The sequence below is a fragment of the Balaenoptera ricei genome, chromosome 2 (assembly GCF_028023285.1).
Source record: "Balaenoptera ricei isolate mBalRic1 chromosome 2, mBalRic1.hap2, whole genome shotgun sequence".
Classification (NCBI taxonomy): Eukaryota; Metazoa; Chordata; class Mammalia; order Artiodactyla; family Balaenopteridae; genus Balaenoptera; species Balaenoptera ricei.
The window spans coordinates 86674935-86696773 of record NC_082640.1 but is presented as its reverse complement, the minus strand read 5'-3'; positions in this window follow the sequence as shown (position 1 = coordinate 86696773).

Below are 21839 nucleotides of genomic sequence, written 5' to 3'. Positions count from 1 at the left end.
TTTGCCTTTCCAGGTTGCTTGGTTGGCCAAAAAGGGCGTATGCGTTTTTTCCTGAATATATTCAGGAAAAAACGCATACGCCCTTTTTGGCCAAGGGCATCATTGTCGAGGTTTTGCCGCTTTTCCTGTGCTTTAAAGGCGATTCGAATCTACCTCCTGAAATCTGTTTCCTGCAATTCTGCCTTGCTTTCAAATCCTCTTCGTTGCCTTCCCTCAATATATTTGTGGACGAGAGTTATCATTTCTAAGTCTGCAGGTTTGTGAATTGCAGTGCCCCTGAGCTCCATTTTTCAACTCGCTTTCTTGGGAGCTGGCCGCAAAAGCGCAGGATTGCTTCAGGCCCTATTCTGGCTCCGGGCGGCAAGCTGAGCCTGTGGTTAATTCTTCTTCCTGATGGGAAAATAGAGAGACCTGTGCCTGTCCCAACACCTAGAGCTAGTCTCTCATTGGTTCCCCCTCTTCCCGTTCATCCTCAGGACAAATTGCAACCTGTACGGAACAGGTTAAAGGTGCTGATTCTCCAAGCAGGGAGATTGCTAGTATAGCGGCTGGAATGGCGAACCGGAGCACAAGGAGATGAGAAATGAGGTGCGTTTTAGAAACCTTTCCCGATCACACGGTGTACCATCTTCTGGGTTTCTCATGCATGTTTTCGATGTAGGAAGATGCCCTTGAACCTGGAGATTTGGGACCCATGGGATGGGTTCCACGCAGTATTACTTTAAAGGGTCTGCGTTTGCTCACCCAACCTCACCAAGCCTCTCAGCCCTAAGAGTGTCCACCCTTATGTCTCATCCATCTGTGGGTCTACATATGGTCAATCCAGGTTGCATCACAGCCCCTGAACGAATTTTGTCAGAATTTCTCTCTCTTTCGCTGTCTCTGTTTCACGGGATTTTAAAAGTAATTGATTTGTATAATGGGGTTTAGCTGCTTTTCACTGCTGTGGTTATGCCGCTTTTCACCCACTTCACTCACTTACAGAGAGATATAAATACATAGGTTTTAAGATTCTTACTAGTCAGATATATTCTTGGGCGATGAATAGGGCGTGTTGAGTCCAGTTCACTGAGGAAGGAGTAGGTCTTGTCTATTACATATTGGGTTTATGGAACGCTATCTGAGGTAATTTGAAACCCTTGTTTTATGCATCACCCCACCTCACCTTTCCCGTTAAGCAGCCCTAGTGTGTTTTCTAAACGTGTGACTCTGACCTGTTATGTAATTCAGTTCAAGGGTAGCGGTTTTTACATTCCCTCTATAAGTGATATCTTATGATAAGTGTCTTTTTCTGTGTGACTTATTTCACTTAGAATCGTCGTACCCAAATCCACTCATCATGCTGCTACTAGCCTTATGACGTTGATTTCATGGCTGAGTGATATTCCATTGTACATAAGGACCACAACTTCTTTATCCATTCTTGTCTATCCTGGGATATTTAAGGTGTAACAAAGTGGAGGTTCTTGTCAACAGAGCAGCCCTAAACTTTGGGGTGCCTGTGTCTTGCTGATTTTTAGTTTTCCCAATTTATACGCCCATGAGTGGAAGTGCCCTATGCTCTCTAAGCTGAGTTTTTTAGATGTTTCAGGACACACCGTACACTTCTCCAGAGTGGCTGTTGGCAATTTCCATCCCGCCCATCAGCGTAGCAAGGCTCCCATTTCTCCATGGCCTGTCCTGCATTTCTGGTTTTGACACTTTATTCAGCCTGGCCCTTTTGACCGATGGGAAGCGAGACTTCTTTGTAGCGCTGATTTGCCTTTCCAGGTTGCTTGGTTGGCCAAAAAGGCCGTATGCGTTTTTTCCTGAATATATTCAGGATAAAACACATACGGCCTTTTTGGCCAAGGGCATCATTGTCGAGGTTTTGCCGCTTTTCCTGTGCTTTAAAGGCGATTCGAATCTACCTCCTGAAATCTGTTTCCTGCAATTCTGCCTTGCTTTCAAATCCTCTTCGTTGCCTTCCCTCAATATATTTGTGGACGAGAGTTATCATTTCTAAGTCTGCAGGTTTGTGAATTGCAGTGCCCCTGAGCTCCATTTTTCAACTCGCTTTCTTGGGAGCTGGCCGCAAAAGCGCAGGATTGCTTCAGGCCCTATTCTGGCTCCGGGCGGCAAGCTGAGCCTGTGGTTAATTCTTCTTCCTGATGGGAAAATAGAGTGACCTGTGCCTGTCCCAACACCTAGAGCTAGTCTCTCATTGGTTCCCCCTCTTCCCGTTCATCCTCAGGACAAATTGCAACCTGTACGAACAGGAGGTTAAAGGTGCTGATTCTCCAAGCAGGGAGATTGCTAGTATAGCGGCTGGAATGGCGAACCGGAGCACAAGGAGATGAGAAATGAGGTGCGTTTTAGAAACCTTTCCCGATCACACGGTGTACCATCTTCGGGGTTTCTCATGCATGTTTTCGATGTAGGAAGATGCCCTTGAACCTGGAGATTTGGGACCCATGGGATGGGTTCCACGCAGTATTACTTTAAAGGGTCTGCGTTTGCTCACCCAACCTCACCAAAACTCTCAGCCCCAAGAGTGTCCACCCTTATGTCTCATCCATCTGTGGGTCTACATATGGTCAATCCAGGTTGCATCACAGCCCCTGAACGAATTTTGTCAGAATTTCTCTCTCTTTCACTGTCTTTGTTTCAAGGGTTTTTAAAAGTATTTGATTTTTATAATGGGGTTTAGCTGCTTTTCACTGCTGTGTTTATGCCGCTTTACATCCACTTGACTCACATACAGAGAGATATCAATACATAGGTTTTAAGATTCTTACTAGTCAGATATATTCTTGGGCGATGAATAGGGCGTGTTGAGTCCAGTTCACTGAGGAAGGAGTAGGTCTTGTCTATTACATATTGGGTTTATGGAACGCTATCTGAGCTAATTTGAAACCCTTGTTTTATGCATCACCCCACCTCACCTTTCCCGTTAAGCAGCCATAGTGTGTTTTCTAAACGTGTGACACTGACCTGTTATGTAATTCAGTTCAAGGGTAGCGGTTTTTACATTCCCTCTATAAGTGATATCTTATGATAAGTGTCTTTTTCTGTGTGACTTATTTCACTTAGAATCGTCGTACCCAAATCCACTCATCATGCTGCTACTAGCCTTATGACGTTGATTTCATGGCTGAGTGATATTCCATTGTACATAAGGACCACAACTTCTTTATCCATTCTTGTCTATCCTGGGATATTTAAGGTGTAACAAAGTGGAGGTTCTTGTCAACAGAGCAGCCCTAAACTTTGGGGTGCCTGTGTCTTGCTGATTTTTAGTTTTCCCAATTTATACGCCCATGAGTGGAAGTGCCCTATGCTCTCTAAGCTGAGTTTTTTAGATGTTTCAGGACACACCGTACACTTCTCCAGAGTGGCTGTTGGCAATTTACATCCCGCCCATCAGCGTAGCAAGGCTCCCATTTCTCCATGGCCTGTCCTGCATTTCTGGTTTTGACACTTTATTCAGCCTGGCCCTTTTGACCGATGGGAAGCGAGACTTCTTTGTAGCGCTGATTTGCCTTTCCAGGTTGCTTGGTTGGCCAAAAAGGGCGTATGCGTTTTTTCCTGAATATATTCAGGAAAAAACGCATACGCCCTTTTTGGCCAAGGGCATCATTGTCGAGGTTTTGCCGCTTTTCCTGTGCTTTAAAGGCGATTCGAATCTACCTCCTGAAATCTGTTTCCTGCAATTCTGCCTTGCTTTCAAATCCTCTTCGTTGCCTTCCCTCAATATATTTGTGGACGAGAGTTATCATTTCTAAGTCTGCAGGTTTGTGAATTGCAGTGCCCCTGAGCTCCATTTTTCAACTCGCTTTCTTGGGAGCTGGCCGCAAAAGCGCAGGATTGCTTCAGGCCCTATTCTGGCTCCGGGCGGCAAGCTGAGCCTGTGGTTAATTCTTCTTCCTGATGGGAAAATAGAGAGACCTGTGCCTGTCCCAACACCTAGAGCTAGTCTCTCATTGGTTCCCCCTCTTCCCGTTCATCCTCAGGACAAATTGCAACCTGTACGGAACAGGAGGTTAAAGGTGCTGATTCTCCAAGCAGGGAGATTGCTAGTATAGCGGCTGGAATGGCGAACCGGAGCACAAGGAGATGAGAAATGAGGTGCGTTTTAGAAACCTTTCCCGATCACACGGTGTACCATCTTCTGGGTTTCTCATGCATGTTTTCGATGTAGGAAGATGCCCTTGAACCTGGAGATTTGGGACCCATGGGATGGGTTCCACGCAGTATTACTTTAAAGGGTCTGCGTTTGCTCACCCAACCTCACCAAGCCTCTCAGCCCTAAGAGTGTCCACCCTTATGTCTCATCCATCTGTGGGTCTACATATGGTCAATCCAGGTTGCATCACAGCCCCTGAACGAATTTTGTCAGAATTTCTCTCTCTTTCACTGTCTCTGTTTCACGGGATTTTAAAAGTAATTGATTTGTATAATGGGGTTTAGCTGCTTTTCACTGCTGTGGTTATGCCGCTTTTCACCCACTTCACTCACTTACAGAGAGATATAAATACATAGGTTTTAAGATTCTTACTAGTCAGATATATTCTTGGGCGATGAATAGGGCGTGTTGAGTCCAGTTCACTGAGGAAGGAGTAGGTCTTGTCTATTACATATTGGGTTTATGGAACGCTATCTGAGGTAATTTGAAACCCTTGTTTTATGCATCACCCCACCTCACCTTTCCCGTTAAGCAGCCCTAGTGTGTTTTCTAAACGTGTGACTCTGACCTGTTATGTAATTCAGTTCAAGGGTAGCGGTTTTTACATTCCCTCTATAAGTGATATCTTATGATAAGTGTCTTTTTCTGTGTGACTTATTTCACTTAGAATCGTCGTACCCAAATCCACTCATCATGCTGCTACTAGCCTTATGACGTTGATTTCATGGCTGAGTGATATTCCATTGTACATAAGGACCACAACTTCTTTATCCATTCTTGTCTATCCTGGGATATTTAAGGTGTAACAAAGTGGAGGTTCTTGTCAACAGAGCAGCCCTAAACTTTGGGGTGCCTGTGTCTTGCTGATTTTTAGTTTTCCCAATTTATACGCCCATGAGTGGAAGTGCCCTATGCTCTCTAAGCTGAGTTTTTTAGATGTTTCAGGACACACCGTACACTTCTCCAGAGTGGCTGTTGGCAATTTACATCCCGCCCATCAGCGTAGCAAGGCTCCCATTTCTCCATGGCCTGTCCTGCATTTCTGGTTTTGACACTTTATTCAGCCTGGCCCTTTTGACCGATGGGAAGCGAGACTTCTTTGTAGCGCTGATTTGCCTTTCCAGGTTGCTTGGTTGGCCAAAAAGGCCGTATGCGTTTTTTCCTGAATATATTCAGGATAAAACACATACGGCCTTTTTGGCCAAGGGCATCATTGTCGAGGTTTTGCCGCTTTTCCTGTGCTTTAAAGGCGATTCGAATCTACCTCCTGAAATCTGTTTCCTGCAATTCTGCCTTGCTTTCAAATCCTCTTCGTTGCCTTCCCTCAATATATTTGTGGACGAGAGTTATCATTTCTAAGTCTGCAGGTTTGTGAATTGCAGTGCCCCTGAGCTCCATTTTTCAACTCGCTTTCTTGGGAGCTGGCCGCAAAAGCGCAGGATTGCTTCAGGCCCTATTCTGGCTCCGGGCGGCAAGCTGAGCCTGTGGTTAATTCTTCTTCCTGATGGGAAAATAGAGTGACCTGTGCCTGTCCCAACACCTAGAGCTAGTCTCTCATTGGTTCCCCCTCTTCCCGTTCATCCTCAGGACAAATTGCAACCTGTACGAACAGGAGGTTAAAGGTGCTGATTCTCCAAGCAGGGAGATTGCTAGTATAGCGGCTGGAATGGCGAACCGGAGCACAAGGAGATGAGAAATGAGGTGCGTTTTAGAAACCTTTCCCGATCACACGGTGTACCATCTTCGGGGTTTCTCATGCATGTTTTCGATGTAGGAAGATGCCCTTGAACCTGGAGATTTGGGACCCATGGGATGGGTTCCACGCAGTATTACTTTAAAGGGTCTGCGTTTGCTCACCCAACCTCACCAAAACTCTCAGCCCCAAGAGTGTCCACCCTTATGTCTCATCCATCTGTGGGTCTACATATGGTCAATCCAGGTTGCATCACAGCCCCTGAACGAATTTTGTCAGAATTTCTCTCTCTTTCACTGTCTTTGTTTCAAGGGTTTTTAAAAGTATTTGATTTTTATAATGGGGTTTAGCTGCTTTTCACTGCTGTGTTTATGCCGCTTTACATCCACTTGACTCACATACAGAGAGATATCAATACATAGGTTTTAAGATTCTTACTAGTCAGATATATTCTTGGGCGATGAATAGGGCGTGTTGAGTCCAGTTCACTGAGGAAGGAGTAGGTCTTGTCTATTACATATTGGGTTTATGGAACGCTATCTGAGCTAATTTGAAACCCTTGTTTTATGCATCACCCCACCTCACCTTTCCCGTTAAGCAGCCATAGTGTGTTTTCTAAACGTGTGACACTGACCTGTTATGTAATTCAGTTCAAGGGTAGCGGTTTTTACATTCCCTCTATAAGTGATATCTTATGATAAGTGTCTTTTTCTGTGTGACTTATTTCACTTAGAATCGTCGTACCCAAATCCACTCATCATGCTGCTACTAGCCTTATGACGTTGATTTCATGGCTGAGTGATATTCCATTGTACATAAGGACCACAACTTCTTTATCCATTCTTGTCTATCCTGGGATATTTAAGGTGTAACAAAGTGGAGGTTCTTGTCAACAGAGCAGCCCTAAACTTTGGGGTGCCTGTGTCTTGCTGATTTTTAGTTTTCCCAATTTATACGCCCATGAGTGGAAGTGCCCTATGCTCTCTAAGCTGAGTTTTTTAGATGTTTCAGGACACACCGTACACTTCTCCAGAGTGGCTGTTGGCAATTTACATCCCGCCCATCAGCGTAGCAAGGCTCCCATTTCTCCATGGCCTGTCCTGCATTTCTGGTTTTGACACTTTATTCAGCCTGGCCCTTTTGACCGATGGGAAGCGAGACTTCTTTGTAGCGCTGATTTGCCTTTCCAGGTTGCTTGGTTGGCCAAAAAGGGCGTATGCGTTTTTTCCTGAATATATTCAGGAAAAAACGCATACGCCCTTTTTGGCCAAGGGCATCATTGTCGAGGTTTTGCCGCTTTTCCTGTGCTTTAAAGGCGATTCGAATCTACCTCCTGAAATCTGTTTCCTGCAATTCTGCCTTGCTTTCAAATCCTCTTCGTTGCCTTCCCTCAATATATTTGTGGACGAGAGTTATCATTTCTAAGTCTGCAGGTTTGTGAATTGCAGTGCCCCTGAGCTCCATTTTTCAACTCGCTTTCTTGGGAGCTGGCCGCAAAAGCGCAGGATTGCTTCAGGCCCTATTCTGGCTCCGGGCGGCAAGCTGAGCCTGTGGTTAATTCTTCTTCCTGATGGGAAAATAGAGAGACCTGTGCCTGTCCCAACACCTAGAGCTAGTCTCTCATTGGTTCCCCCTCTTCCCGTTCATCCTCAGGACAAATTGCAACCTGTACGGAACAGGAGGTTAAAGGTGCTGATTCTCCAAGCAGGGAGATTGCTAGTATAGCGGCTGGAATGGCGAACCGGAGCACAAGGAGATGAGAAATGAGGTGCGTTTTAGAAACCTTTCCCGATCACACGGTGTACCATCTTCTGGGTTTCTCATGCATGTTTTCGATGTAGGAAGATGCCCTTGAACCTGGAGATTTGGGACCCATGGGATGGGTTCCACGCAGTATTACTTTAAAGGGTCTGCGTTTGCTCACCCAACCTCACCAAGCCTCTCAGCCCTAAGAGTGTCCACCCTTATGTCTCATCCATCTGTGGGTCTACATATGGTCAATCCAGGTTGCATCACAGCCCCTGAACGAATTTTGTCAGAATTTCTCTCTCTTTCACTGTCTCTGTTTCACGGGATTTTAAAAGTAATTGATTTGTATAATGGGGTTTAGCTGCTTTTCACTGCTGTGGTTATGCCGCTTTTCACCCACTTCACTCACTTACAGAGAGATATAAATACATAGGTTTTAAGATTCTTACTAGTCAGATATATTCTTGGGCGATGAATAGGGCGTGTTGAGTCCAGTTCACTGAGGAAGGAGTAGGTCTTGTCTATTACATATTGGGTTTATGGAACGCTATCTGAGGTAATTTGAAACCCTTGTTTTATGCATCACCCCACCTCACCTTTCCCGTTAAGCAGCCCTAGTGTGTTTTCTAAACGTGTGACTCTGACCTGTTATGTAATTCAGTTCAAGGGTAGCGGTTTTTACATTCCCTCTATAAGTGATATCTTATGATAAGTGTCTTTTTCTGTGTGACTTATTTCACTTAGAATCGTCGTACCCAAATCCACTCATCATGCTGCTACTAGCCTTATGACGTTGATTTCATGGCTGAGTGATATTCCATTGTACATAAGGACCACAACTTCTTTATCCATTCTTGTCTATCCTGGGATATTTAAGGTGTAACAAAGTGGAGGTTCTTGTCAACAGAGCAGCCCTAAACTTTGGGGTGCCTGTGTCTTGCTGATTTTTAGTTTTCCCAATTTATACGCCCATGAGTGGAAGTGCCCTATGCTCTCTAAGCTGAGTTTTTTAGATGTTTCAGGACACACCGTACACTTCTCCAGAGTGGCTGTTGGCAATTTACATCCCGCCCATCAGCGTAGCAAGGCTCCCATTTCTCCATGGCCTGTCCTGCATTTCTGGTTTTGACACTTTATTCAGCCTGGCCCTTTTGACCGATGGGAAGCGAGACTTCTTTGTAGCGCTGATTTGCCTTTCCAGGTTGCTTGGTTGGCCAAAAAGGCCGTATGCGTTTTTTCCTGAATATATTCAGGATAAAACACATACGGCCTTTTTGGCCAAGGGCATCATTGTCGAGGTTTTGCCGCTTTTCCTGTGCTTTAAAGGCGATTCGAATCTACCTCCTGAAATCTGTTTCCTGCAATTCTGCCTTGCTTTCAAATCCTCTTCGTTGCCTTCCCTCAATATATTTGTGGACGAGAGTTATCATTTCTAAGTCTGCAGGTTTGTGAATTGCAGTGCCCCTGAGCTCCATTTTTCAACTCGCTTTCTTGGGAGCTGGCCGCAAAAGCGCAGGATTGCTTCAGGCCCTATTCTGGCTCCGGGCGGCAAGCTGAGCCTGTGGTTAATTCTTCTTCCTGATGGGAAAATAGAGTGACCTGTGCCTGTCCCAACACCTAGAGCTAGTCTCTCATTGGTTCCCCCTCTTCCCGTTCATCCTCAGGACAAATTGCAACCTGTACGAACAGGAGGTTAAAGGTGCTGATTCTCCAAGCAGGGAGATTGCTAGTATAGCGGCTGGAATGGCGAACCGGAGCACAAGGAGATGAGAAATGAGGTGCGTTTTAGAAACCTTTCCCGATCACACGGTGTACCATCTTCGGGGTTTCTCATGCATGTTTTCGATGTAGGAAGATGCCCTTGAACCTGGAGATTTGGGACCCATGGGATGGGTTCCACGCAGTATTACTTTAAAGGGTCTGCGTTTGCTCACCCAACCTCACCAAAACTCTCAGCCCCAAGAGTGTCCACCCTTATGTCTCATCCATCTGTGGGTCTACATATGGTCAATCCAGGTTGCATCACAGCCCCTGAACGAATTTTGTCAGAATTTCTCTCTCTTTCACTGTCTTTGTTTCAAGGGTTTTTAAAAGTATTTGATTTTTATAATGGGGTTTAGCTGCTTTTCACTGCTGTGTTTATGCCGCTTTACATCCACTTGACTCACATACAGAGAGATATCAATACATAGGTTTTAAGATTCTTACTAGTCAGATATATTCTTGGGCGATGAATAGGGCGTGTTGAGTCCAGTTCACTGAGGAAGGAGTAGGTCTTGTCTATTACATATTGGGTTTATGGAACGCTATCTGAGCTAATTTGAAACCCTTGTTTTATGCATCACCCCACCTCACCTTTCCCGTTAAGCAGCCATAGTGTGTTTTCTAAACGTGTGACACTGACCTGTTATGTAATTCAGTTCAAGGGTAGCGGTTTTTACATTCCCTCTATAAGTGATATCTTATGATAAGTGTCTTTTTCTGTGTGACTTATTTCACTTAGAATCGTCGTACCCAAATCCACTCATCATGCTGCTACTAGCCTTATGACGTTGATTTCATGGCTGAGTGATATTCCATTGTACATAAGGACCACAACTTCTTTATCCATTCTTGTCTATCCTGGGATATTTAAGGTGTAACAAAGTGGAGGTTCTTGTCAACAGAGCAGCCCTAAACTTTGGGGTGCCTGTGTCTTGCTGATTTTTAGTTTTCCCAATTTATACGCCCATGAGTGGAAGTGCCCTATGCTCTCTAAGCTGAGTTTTTTAGATGTTTCAGGACACACCGTACACTTCTCCAGAGTGGCTGTTGGCAATTTCCATCCCGCCCATCAGCGTAGCAAGGCTCCCATTTCTCCATGGCCTGTCCTGCATTTCTGGTTTTGACACTTTATTCAGCCTGGCCCTTTTGACCGATGGGAAGCGAGACTTCTTTGTAGCGCTGATTTGCCTTTCCAGGTTGCTTGGTTGGCCAAAAAGGGCGTATGCGTTTTTTCCTGAATATATTCAGGAAAAAACGCATACGCCCTTTTTGGCCAAGGGCATCATTGTCGAGGTTTTGCCGCTTTTCCTGTGCTTTAAAGGCGATTCGAATCTACCTCCTGAAATCTGTTTCCTGCAATTCTGCCTTGCTTTCAAATCCTCTTCGTTGCCTTCCCTCAATATATTTGTGGACGAGAGTTATCATTTCTAAGTCTGCAGGTTTGTGAATTGCAGTGCCCCTGAGCTCCATTTTTCAACTCGCTTTCTTGGGAGCTGGCCGCAAAAGCGCAGGATTGCTTCAGGCCCTATTCTGGCTCCGGGCGGCAAGCTGAGCCTGTGGTTAATTCTTCTTCCTGATGGGAAAATAGAGAGACCTGTGCCTGTCCCAACACCTAGAGCTAGTCTCTCATTGGTTCCCCCTCTTCCCGTTCATCCTCAGGACAAATTGCAACCTGTACGGAACAGGAGGTTAAAGGTGCTGATTCTCCAAGCAGGGAGATTGCTAGTATAGCGGCTGGAATGGCGAACCGGAGCACAAGGAGATGAGAAATGAGGTGCGTTTTAGAAACCTTTCCCGATCACACGGTGTACCATCTTCTGGGTTTCTCATGCATGTTTTCGATGTAGGAAGATGCCCTTGAACCTGGAGATTTGGGACCCATGGGATGGGTTCCACGCAGTATTACTTTAAAGGGTCTGCGTTTGCTCACCCAACCTCACCAAGCCTCTCAGCCCTAAGAGTGTCCACCCTTATGTCTCATCCATCTGTGGGTCTACATATGGTCAATCCAGGTTGCATCACAGCCCCTGAACGAATTTTGTCAGAATTTCTCTCTCTTTCACTGTCTCTGTTTCACGGGATTTTAAAAGTAATTGATTTGTATAATGGGGTTTAGCTGCTTTTCACTGCTGTGGTTATGCCGCTTTTCACCCACTTCACTCACTTACAGAGAGATATAAATACATAGGTTTTAAGATTCTTACTAGTCAGATATATTCTTGGGCGATGAATAGGGCGTGTTGAGTCCAGTTCACTGAGGAAGGAGTAGGTCTTGTCTATTACATATTGGGTTTATGGAACGCTATCTGAGGTAATTTGAAACCCTTGTTTTATGCATCACCCCACCTCACCTTTCCCGTTAAGCAGCCCTAGTGTGTTTTCTAAACGTGTGACTCTGACCTGTTATGTAATTCAGTTCAAGGGTAGCGGTTTTTACATTCCCTCTATAAGTGATATCTTATGATAAGTGTCTTTTTCTGTGTGACTTATTTCACTTAGAATCGTCGTACCCAAATCCACTCATCATGCTGCTACTAGCCTTATGACGTTGATTTCATGGCTGAGTGATATTCCATTGTACATAAGGACCACAACTTCTTTATCCATTCTTGTCTATCCTGGGATATTTAAGGTGTAACAAAGTGGAGGTTCTTGTCAACAGAGCAGCCCTAAACTTTGGGGTGCCTGTGTCTTGCTGATTTTTAGTTTTCCCAATTTATACGCCCATGAGTGGAAGTGCCCTATGCTCTCTAAGCTGAGTTTTTTAGATGTTTCAGGACACACCGTACACTTCTCCAGAGTGGCTGTTGGCAATTTACATCCCGCCCATCAGCGTAGCAAGGCTCCCATTTCTCCATGGCCTGTCCTGCATTTCTGGTTTTGACACTTTATTCAGCCTGGCCCTTTTGACCGATGGGAAGCGAGACTTCTTTGTAGCGCTGATTTGCCTTTCCAGGTTGCTTGGTTGGCCAAAAAGGCCGTATGCGTTTTTTCCTGAATATATTCAGGATAAAACACATACGGCCTTTTTGGCCAAGGGCATCATTGTCGAGGTTTTGCCGCTTTTCCTGTGCTTTAAAGGCGATTCGAATCTACCTCCTGAAATCTGTTTCCTGCAATTCTGCCTTGCTTTCAAATCCTCTTCGTTGCCTTCCCTCAATATATTTGTGGACGAGAGTTATCATTTCTAAGTCTGCAGGTTTGTGAATTGCAGTGCCCCTGAGCTCCATTTTTCAACTCGCTTTCTTGGGAGCTGGCCGCAAAAGCGCAGGATTGCTTCAGGCCCTATTCTGGCTCCGGGCGGCAAGCTGAGCCTGTGGTTAATTCTTCTTCCTGATGGGAAAATAGAGTGACCTGTGCCTGTCCCAACACCTAGAGCTAGTCTCTCATTGGTTCCCCCTCTTCCCGTTCATCCTCAGGACAAATTGCAACCTGTACGAACAGGAGGTTAAAGGTGCTGATTCTCCAAGCAGGGAGATTGCTAGTATAGCGGCTGGAATGGCGAACCGGAGCACAAGGAGATGAGAAATGAGGTGCGTTTTAGAAACCTTTCCCGATCACACGGTGTACCATCTTCGGGGTTTCTCATGCATGTTTTCGATGTAGGAAGATGCCCTTGAACCTGGAGATTTGGGACCCATGGGATGGGTTCCACGCAGTATTACTTTAAAGGGTCTGCGTTTGCTCACCCAACCTCACCAAAACTCTCAGCCCCAAGAGTGTCCACCCTTATGTCTCATCCATCTGTGGGTCTACATATGGTCAATCCAGGTTGCATCACAGCCCCTGAACGAATTTTGTCAGAATTTCTCTCTCTTTCACTGTCTTTGTTTCAAGGGTTTTTAAAAGTATTTGATTTTTATAATGGGGTTTAGCTGCTTTTCACTGCTGTGTTTATGCCGCTTTACATCCACTTGACTCACATACAGAGAGATATCAATACATAGGTTTTAAGATTCTTACTAGTCAGATATATTCTTGGGCGATGAATAGGGCGTGTTGAGTCCAGTTCACTGAGGAAGGAGTAGGTCTTGTCTATTACATATTGGGTTTATGGAACGCTATCTGAGCTAATTTGAAACCCTTGTTTTATGCATCACCCCACCTCACCTTTCCCGTTAAGCAGCCATAGTGTGTTTTCTAAACGTGTGACACTGACCTGTTATGTAATTCAGTTCAAGGGTAGCGGTTTTTACATTCCCTCTATAAGTGATATCTTATGATAAGTGTCTTTTTCTGTGTGACTTATTTCACTTAGAATCGTCGTACCCAAATCCACTCATCATGCTGCTACTAGCCTTATGACGTTGATTTCATGGCTGAGTGATATTCCATTGTACATAAGGACCACAACTTCTTTATCCATTCTTGTCTATCCTGGGATATTTAAGGTGTAACAAAGTGGAGGTTCTTGTCAACAGAGCAGCCCTAAACTTTGGGGTGCCTGTGTCTTGCTGATTTTTAGTTTTCCCAATTTATACGCCCATGAGTGGAAGTGCCCTATGCTCTCTAAGCTGAGTTTTTTAGATGTTTCAGGACACACCGTACACTTCTCCAGAGTGGCTGTTGGCAATTTCCATCCCGCCCATCAGCGTAGCAAGGCTCCCATTTCTCCATGGCCTGTCCTGCATTTCTGGTTTTGACACTTTATTCAGCCTGGCCCTTTTGACCGATGGGAAGCGAGACTTCTTTGTAGCGCTGATTTGCCTTTCCAGGTTGCTTGGTTGGCCAAAAAGGGCGTATGCGTTTTTTCCTGAATATATTCAGGAAAAAACGCATACGCCCTTTTTGGCCAAGGGCATCATTGTCGAGGTTTTGCCGCTTTTCCTGTGCTTTAAAGGCGATTCGAATCTACCTCCTGAAATCTGTTTCCTGCAATTCTGCCTTGCTTTCAAATCCTCTTCGTTGCCTTCCCTCAATATATTTGTGGACGAGAGTTATCATTTCTAAGTCTGCAGGTTTGTGAATTGCAGTGCCCCTGAGCTCCATTTTTCAACTCGCTTTCTTGGGAGCTGGCCGCAAAAGCGCAGGATTGCTTCAGGCCCTATTCTGGCTCCGGGCGGCAAGCTGAGCCTGTGGTTAATTCTTCTTCCTGATGGGAAAATAGAGAGACCTGTGCCTGTCCCAACACCTAGAGCTAGTCTCTCATTGGTTCCCCCTCTTCCCGTTCATCCTCAGGACAAATTGCAACCTGTACGGAACAGGAGGTTAAAGGTGCTGATTCTCCAAGCAGGGAGATTGCTAGTATAGCGGCTGGAATGGCGAACCGGAGCACAAGGAGATGAGAAATGAGGTGCGTTTTAGAAACCTTTCCCGATCACACGGTGTACCATCTTCTGGGTTTCTCATGCATGTTTTCGATGTAGGAAGATGCCCTTGAACCTGGAGATTTGGGACCCATGGGATGGGTTCCACGCAGTATTACTTTAAAGGGTCTGCGTTTGCTCACCCAACCTCACCAAGCCTCTCAGCCCTAAGAGTGTCCACCCTTATGTCTCATCCATCTGTGGGTCTACATATGGTCAATCCAGGTTGCATCACAGCCCCTGAACGAATTTTGTCAGAATTTCTCTCTCTTTCACTGTCTCTGTTTCACGGGATTTTAAAAGTAATTGATTTGTATAATGGGGTTTAGCTGCTTTTCACTGCTGTGGTTATGCCGCTTTTCACCCACTTCACTCACTTACAGAGAGATATAAATACATAGGTTTTAAGATTCTTACTAGTCAGATATATTCTTGGGCGATGAATAGGGCGTGTTGAGTCCAGTTCACTGAGGAAGGAGTAGGTCTTGTCTATTACATATTGGGTTTATGGAACGCTATCTGAGGTAATTTGAAACCCTTGTTTTATGCATCACCCCACCTCACCTTTCCCGTTAAGCAGCCCTAGTGTGTTTTCTAAACGTGTGACTCTGACCTGTTATGTAATTCAGTTCAAGGGTAGCGGTTTTTACATTCCCTCTATAAGTGATATCTTATGATAAGTGTCTTTTTCTGTGTGACTTATTTCACTTAGAATCGTCGTACCCAAATCCACTCATCATGCTGCTACTAGCCTTATGACGTTGATTTCATGGCTGAGTGATATTCCATTGTACATAAGGACCACAACTTCTTTATCCATTCTTGTCTATCCTGGGATATTTAAGGTGTAACAAAGTGGAGGTTCTTGTCAACAGAGCAGCCCTAAACTTTGGGGTGCCTGTGTCTTGCTGATTTTTAGTTTTCCCAATTTATACGCCCATGAGTGGAAGTGCCCTATGCTCTCTAAGCTGAGTTTTTTAGATGTTTCAGGACACACCGTACACTTCTCCAGAGTGGCTGTTGGCAATTTACATCCCGCCCATCAGCGTAGCAAGGCTCCCATTTCTCCATGGCCTGTCCTGCATTTCTGGTTTTGACACTTTATTCAGCCTGGCCCTTTTGACCGATGGGAAGCGAGACTTCTTTGTAGCGCTGATTTGCCTTTCCAGGTTGCTTGGTTGGCCAAAAAGGCCGTATGCGTTTTTTCCTGAATATATTCAGGATAAAACACATACGGCCTTTTTGGCCAAGGGCATCATTGTCGAGGTTTTGCCGCTTTTCCTGTGCTTTAAAGGCGATTCGAATCTACCTCCTGAAATCTGTTTCCTGCAATTCTGCCTTGCTTTCAAATCCTCTTCGTTGCCTTCCCTCAATATATTTGTGGACGAGAGTTATCATTTCTAAGTCTGCAGGTTTGTGAATTGCAGTGCCCCTGAGCTCCATTTTTCAACTCGCTTTCTTGGGAGCTGGCCGCAAAAGCGCAGGATTGCTTCAGGCCCTATTCTGGCTCCGGGCGGCAAGCTGAGCCTGTGGTTAATTCTTCTTCCTGATGGGAAAATAGAGTGACCTGTGCCTGTCCCAACACCTAGAGCTAGTCTCTCATTGGTTCCCCCTCTTCCCGTTCATCCTCAGGACAAATTGCAACCTGTACGAACAGGAGGTTAAAGGTGCTGATTCTCCAAGCAGGGAGATTGCTAGTATAGCGGCTGGAATGGCGAACCGGAGCACAAGGAGATGAGAAATGAGGTGCGTTTTAGAAACCTTTCCCGATCACACGGTGTACCATCTTCGGGGTTTCTCATGCATGTTTTCGATGTAGGAAGATGCCCTTGAACCTGGAGATTTGGGACCCATGGGATGGGTTCCACGCAGTATTACTTTAAAGGGTCTGCGTTTGCTCACCCAACCTCACCAAAACTCTCAGCCCCAAGAGTGTCCACCCTTATGTCTCATCCATCTGTGGGTCTACATATGGTCAATCCAGGTTGCATCACAGCCCCTGAACGAATTTTGTCAGAATTTCTCTCTCTTTCACTGTCTTTGTTTCAAGGGTTTTTAAAAGTATTTGATTTTTATAATGGGGTTTAGCTGCTTTTCACTGCTGTGTTTATGCCGCTTTACATCCACTTGACTCACATACAGAGAGATATCAATACATAGGTTTTAAGATTCTTACTAGTCAGATATATTCTTGGGCGATGAATAGGGCGTGTTGAGTCCAGTTCACTGAGGAAGGAGTAGGTCTTGTCTATTACATATTGGGTTTATGGAACGCTATCTGAGCTAATTTGAAACCCTTGTTTTATGCATCACCCCACCTCACCTTTCCCGTTAAGCAGCCATAGTGTGTTTTCTAAACGTGTGACACTGACCTGTTATGTAATTCAGTTCAAGGGTAGCGGTTTTTACATTCCCTCTATAAGTGATATCTTATGATAAGTGTCTTTTTCTGTGTGACTTATTTCACTTAGAATCGTCGTACCCAAATCCACTCATCATGCTGCTACTAGCCTTATGACGTTGATTTCATGGCTGAGTGATATTCCATTGTACATAAGGACCACAACTTCTTTATCCATTCTTGTCTATCCTGGGATATTTAAGTTGTAACAAAGTGGAGGTTCTTGTCAACAGAGCAGCCCTAAACTTTGGGGTGCCTGTGTCTTGCTGATTTTTAGTTTTCCCAATTTATACGCCCATGAGTGGAAGTGCCCTATGCTCTCTAAGCTGAGTTTTTTAGATGTTTCAGGACACACCGTACACTTCTCCAGAGTGGCTGTTGGCAATTTACATCCCGCCCATCAGCGTAGCAAGGCTCCCATTTCTCCATGGCCTGTCCTGCATTTCTGGTTTTGACACTTTATTCAGCCTGGCCCTTTTGACCGATGGGAAGCGAGACTTCTTTGTAGCGCTGATTTGCCTTTCCAGGTTGCTTGGTTGGCCAAAAAGGGCGTATGCGTTTTTTCCTGAATATATTCAGGAAAAAACGCATACGCCCTTTTTGGCCAAGGGCATCATTGTCGAGGTTTTGCCGCTTTTCCTGTGCTTTAAAGGCGATTCGAATCTACCTCCTGAAATCTGTTTCCTGCAATTCTGCCTTGCTTTCAAATCCTCTTCGTTGCCTTCCCTCAATATATTTGTGGACGAGAGTTATCATTTCTAAGTCTGCAGGTTTGTGAATTGCAGTGCCCCTGAGCTCCATTTTTCAACTCGCTTTCTTGGGAGCTGGCCGCAAAAGCGCAGGATTGCTTCAGGCCCTATTCTGGCTCCGGGCGGCAAGCTGAGCCTGTGGTTAATTCTTCTTCCTGATGGGAAAATAGAGAGACCTGTGCCTGTCCCAACACCTAGAGCTAGTCTCTCATTGGTTCCCCCTCTTCCCGTTCATCCTCAGGACAAATTGCAACCTGTACGGAACAGGAGGTTAAAGGTGCTGATTCTCCAAGCAGGGAGATTGCTAGTATAGCGGCTGGAATGGCGAACCGGAGCACAAGGAGATGAGAAATGAGGTGCGTTTTAGAAACCTTTCCCGATCACACGGTGTACCATCTTCTGGGTTTCTCATGCATGTTTTCGATGTAGGAAGATGCCCTTGAACCTGGAGATTTGGGACCCATGGGATGGGTTCCACGCAGTATTACTTTAAAGGGTCTGCGTTTGCTCACCCAACCTCACCAAGCCTCTCAGCCCTAAGAGTGTCCACCCTTATGTCTCATCCATCTGTGGGTCTACATATGGTCAATCCAGGTTGCATCACAGCCCCTGAACGAATTTTGTCAGAATTTCTCTCTCTTTCACTGTCTCTGTTTCACGGGATTTTAAAAGTAATTGATTTGTATAATGGGGTTTAGCTGCTTTTCACTGCTGTGGTTATGCCGCTTTTCACCCACTTCACTCACTTACAGAGAGATATAAATACATAGGTTTTAAGATTCTTACTAGTCAGATATATTCTTGGGCGATGAATAGGGCGTGTTGAGTCCAGTTCACTGAGGAAGGAGTAGGTCTTGTCTATTACATATTGGGTTTATGGAACGCTATCTGAGGTAATTTGAAACCCTTGTTTTATGCATCACCCCACCTCACCTTTCCCGTTAAGCAGCCCTAGTGTGTTTTCTAAACGTGTGACTCTGACCTGTTATGTAATTCAGTTCAAGGGTAGCGGTTTTTACATTCCCTCTATAAGTGATATCTTATGATAAGTGTCTTTTTCTGTGTGACTTATTTCACTTAGAATCGTCGTACCCAAATCCACTCATCATGCTGCTACTAGCCTTATGACGTTGATTTCATGGCTGAGTGATATTCCATTGTACATAAGGACCACAACTTCTTTATCCATTCTTGTCTATCCTGGGATATTTAAGGTGTAACAAAGTGGAGGTTCTTGTCAACAGAGCAGCCCTAAACTTTGGGGTGCCTGTGTCTTGCTGATTTTTAGTTTTCCCAATTTATACGCCCATGAGTGGAAGTGCCCTATGCTCTCTAAGCTGAGTTTTTTAGATGTTTCAGGACACACCGTACACTTCTCCAGAGTGGCTGTTGGCAATTTACATCCCGCCCATCAGCGTAGCAAGGCTCCCATTTCTCCATGGCCTGTCCTGCATTTCTGGTTTTGACACTTTATTCAGCCTGGCCCTTTTGACCGATGGGAAGCGAGACTTCTTTGTAGCGCTGATTTGCCTTTCCAGGTTGCTTGGTTGGCCAAAAAGGCCGTATGCGTTTTTTCCTGAATATATTCAGGATAAAACACATACGGCCTTTTTGGCCAAGGGCATCATTGTCGAGGTTTTGCCGCTTTTCCTGTGCTTTAAAGGCGATTCGAATCTACCTCCTGAAATCTGTTTCCTGCAATTCTGCCTTGCTTTCAAATCCTCTTCGTTGCCTTCCCTCAATATATTTGTGGACGAGAGTTATCATTTCTAAGTCTGCAGGTTTGTGAATTGCAGTGCCCCTGAGCTCCATTTTTCAACTCGCTTTCTTGGGAGCTGGCCGCAAAAGCGCAGGATTGCTTCAGGCCCTATTCTGGCTCCGGGCGGCAAGCTGAGCCTGTGGTTAATTCTTCTTCCTGATGGGAAAATAGAGTGACCTGTGCCTGTCCCAACACCTAGAGCTAGTCTCTCATTGGTTCCCCCTCTTCCCGTTCATCCTCAGGACAAATTGCAACCTGTACGAACAGGAGGTTAAAGGTGCTGATTCTCCAAGCAGGGAGATTGCTAGTATAGCGGCTGGAATGGCGAACCGGAGCACAAGGAGATGAGAAATGAGGTGCGTTTTAGAAACCTTTCCCGATCACACGGTGTACCATCTTCGGGGTTTCTCATGCATGTTTTCGATGTAGGAAGATGCCCTTGAACCTGGAGATTTGGGACCCATGGGATGGGTTCCACGCAGTATTACTTTAAAGGGTCTGCGTTTGCTCACCCAACCTCACCAAAACTCTCAGCCCCAAGAGTGTCCACCCTTATGTCTCATCCATCTGTGGGTCTACATATGGTCAATCCAGGTTGCATCACAGCCCCTGAACGAATTTTGTCAGAATTTCTCTCTCTTTCACTGTCTTTGTTTCAAGGGTTTTTAAAAGTATTTGATTTTTATAATGGGGTTTAGCTGCTTTTCACTGCTGTGTTTATGCCGCTTTACATCCACTTGACTCACATACAGAGAGATATCAATACATAGGTTTTAAGATTCTTACTAGTCAGATATATTCTTGGGCGATGAATAGGGCGTGTTGAGTCCAGTTCACTGAGGAAGGAGTAGGTCTTGTCTATTACATATTGGGTTTATGGAACGCTATCTGAGGTAATTTGAAACCCTTGTTTTATGCATCACCCCACCTCACCTTTCCCGTTAAGCAGCCATAGTGTGTTTTCTAAACGTGTGACACTGACCTGTTATGTAATTCAGTTCAAGGGTAGCGGTTTTTACATTCCCTCTATAAGTGATATCTTATGATAAGTGTCTTTTTCTGTGTGACTTATTTCACTTAGAATCGTCGTACCCAAATCCACTCATCATGCTGCTACTAGCCTTATGACGTTGATTTCATGGCTGAGTGATATTCCATTGTACATAAGGACCACAACTTCTTTATCCATTCTTGTCTATCCTGGGATATTTAAGTTGTAACAAAGTGGAGGTTCTTGTCAACAGAGCAGCCCTAAACTTTGGGGTGCCTGTGTCTTGCTGATTTTTAGTTTTCCCAATTTATACGCCCATGAGTGGAAGTGCCCTATGCTCTCTAAGCTGAGTTTTTTAGATGTTTCAGGACACACCGTACACTTCTCCAGAGTGGCTGTTGGCAATTTACATCCCGCCCATCAGCGTAGCAAGGCTCCCATTTCTCCATGGCCTGTCCTGCATTTCTGGTTTTGACACTTTATTCAGCCTGGCCCTTTTGACCGATGGGAAGCGAGACTTCTTTGTAGCGCTGATTTGCCTTTCCAGGTTGCTTGGTTGGCCAAAAAGGGCGTATGCGTTTTTTCCTGAATATATTCAGGAAAAAACGCATACGCCCTTTTTGGCCAAGGGCATCATTGTCGAGGTTTTGCTGCTTTTCCTGTGCTTTAAAGGCGATTCGAATCTACCTCCTGAAATCTGTTTCCTGCAATTCTGCCTTGCTTTCAAATCCTCTTCGTTGCCTTCCCTCAATATATTTGTGGACGAGAGTTATCATTTCTAAGTCTGCAGGTTTGTGAATTGCAGTGCCCCTGAGCTCCATTTTTCAACTCGCTTTCTTGGGAGCTGGCCGCAAAAGCGCAGGATTGCTTCAGGCCCTATTCTGGCTCCGGGCGGCAAGCTGAGCCTGTGGTTAATTCTTCTTCCTGATGGGAAAATAGAGAGACCTGTGCCTGTCCCAACACCTAGAGCTAGTCTCTCATTGGTTCCCCCTCTTCCCGTTCATCCTCAGGACAAATTGCAACCTGTACGGAACAGGAGGTTAAAGGTGCTGATTCTCCAAGCAGGGAGATTGCTAGTATAGCGGCTGGAATGGCGAACCGGAGCACAAGGAGATGAGAAATGAGGTGCGTTTTAGAAACCTTTCCCGATCACACGGTGTACCATCTTCTGGGTTTCTCATGCATGTTTTCGATGTAGGAAGATGCCCTTGAACCTGGAGATTTGGGACCCATGGGATGGGTTCCACGCAGTATTACTTTAA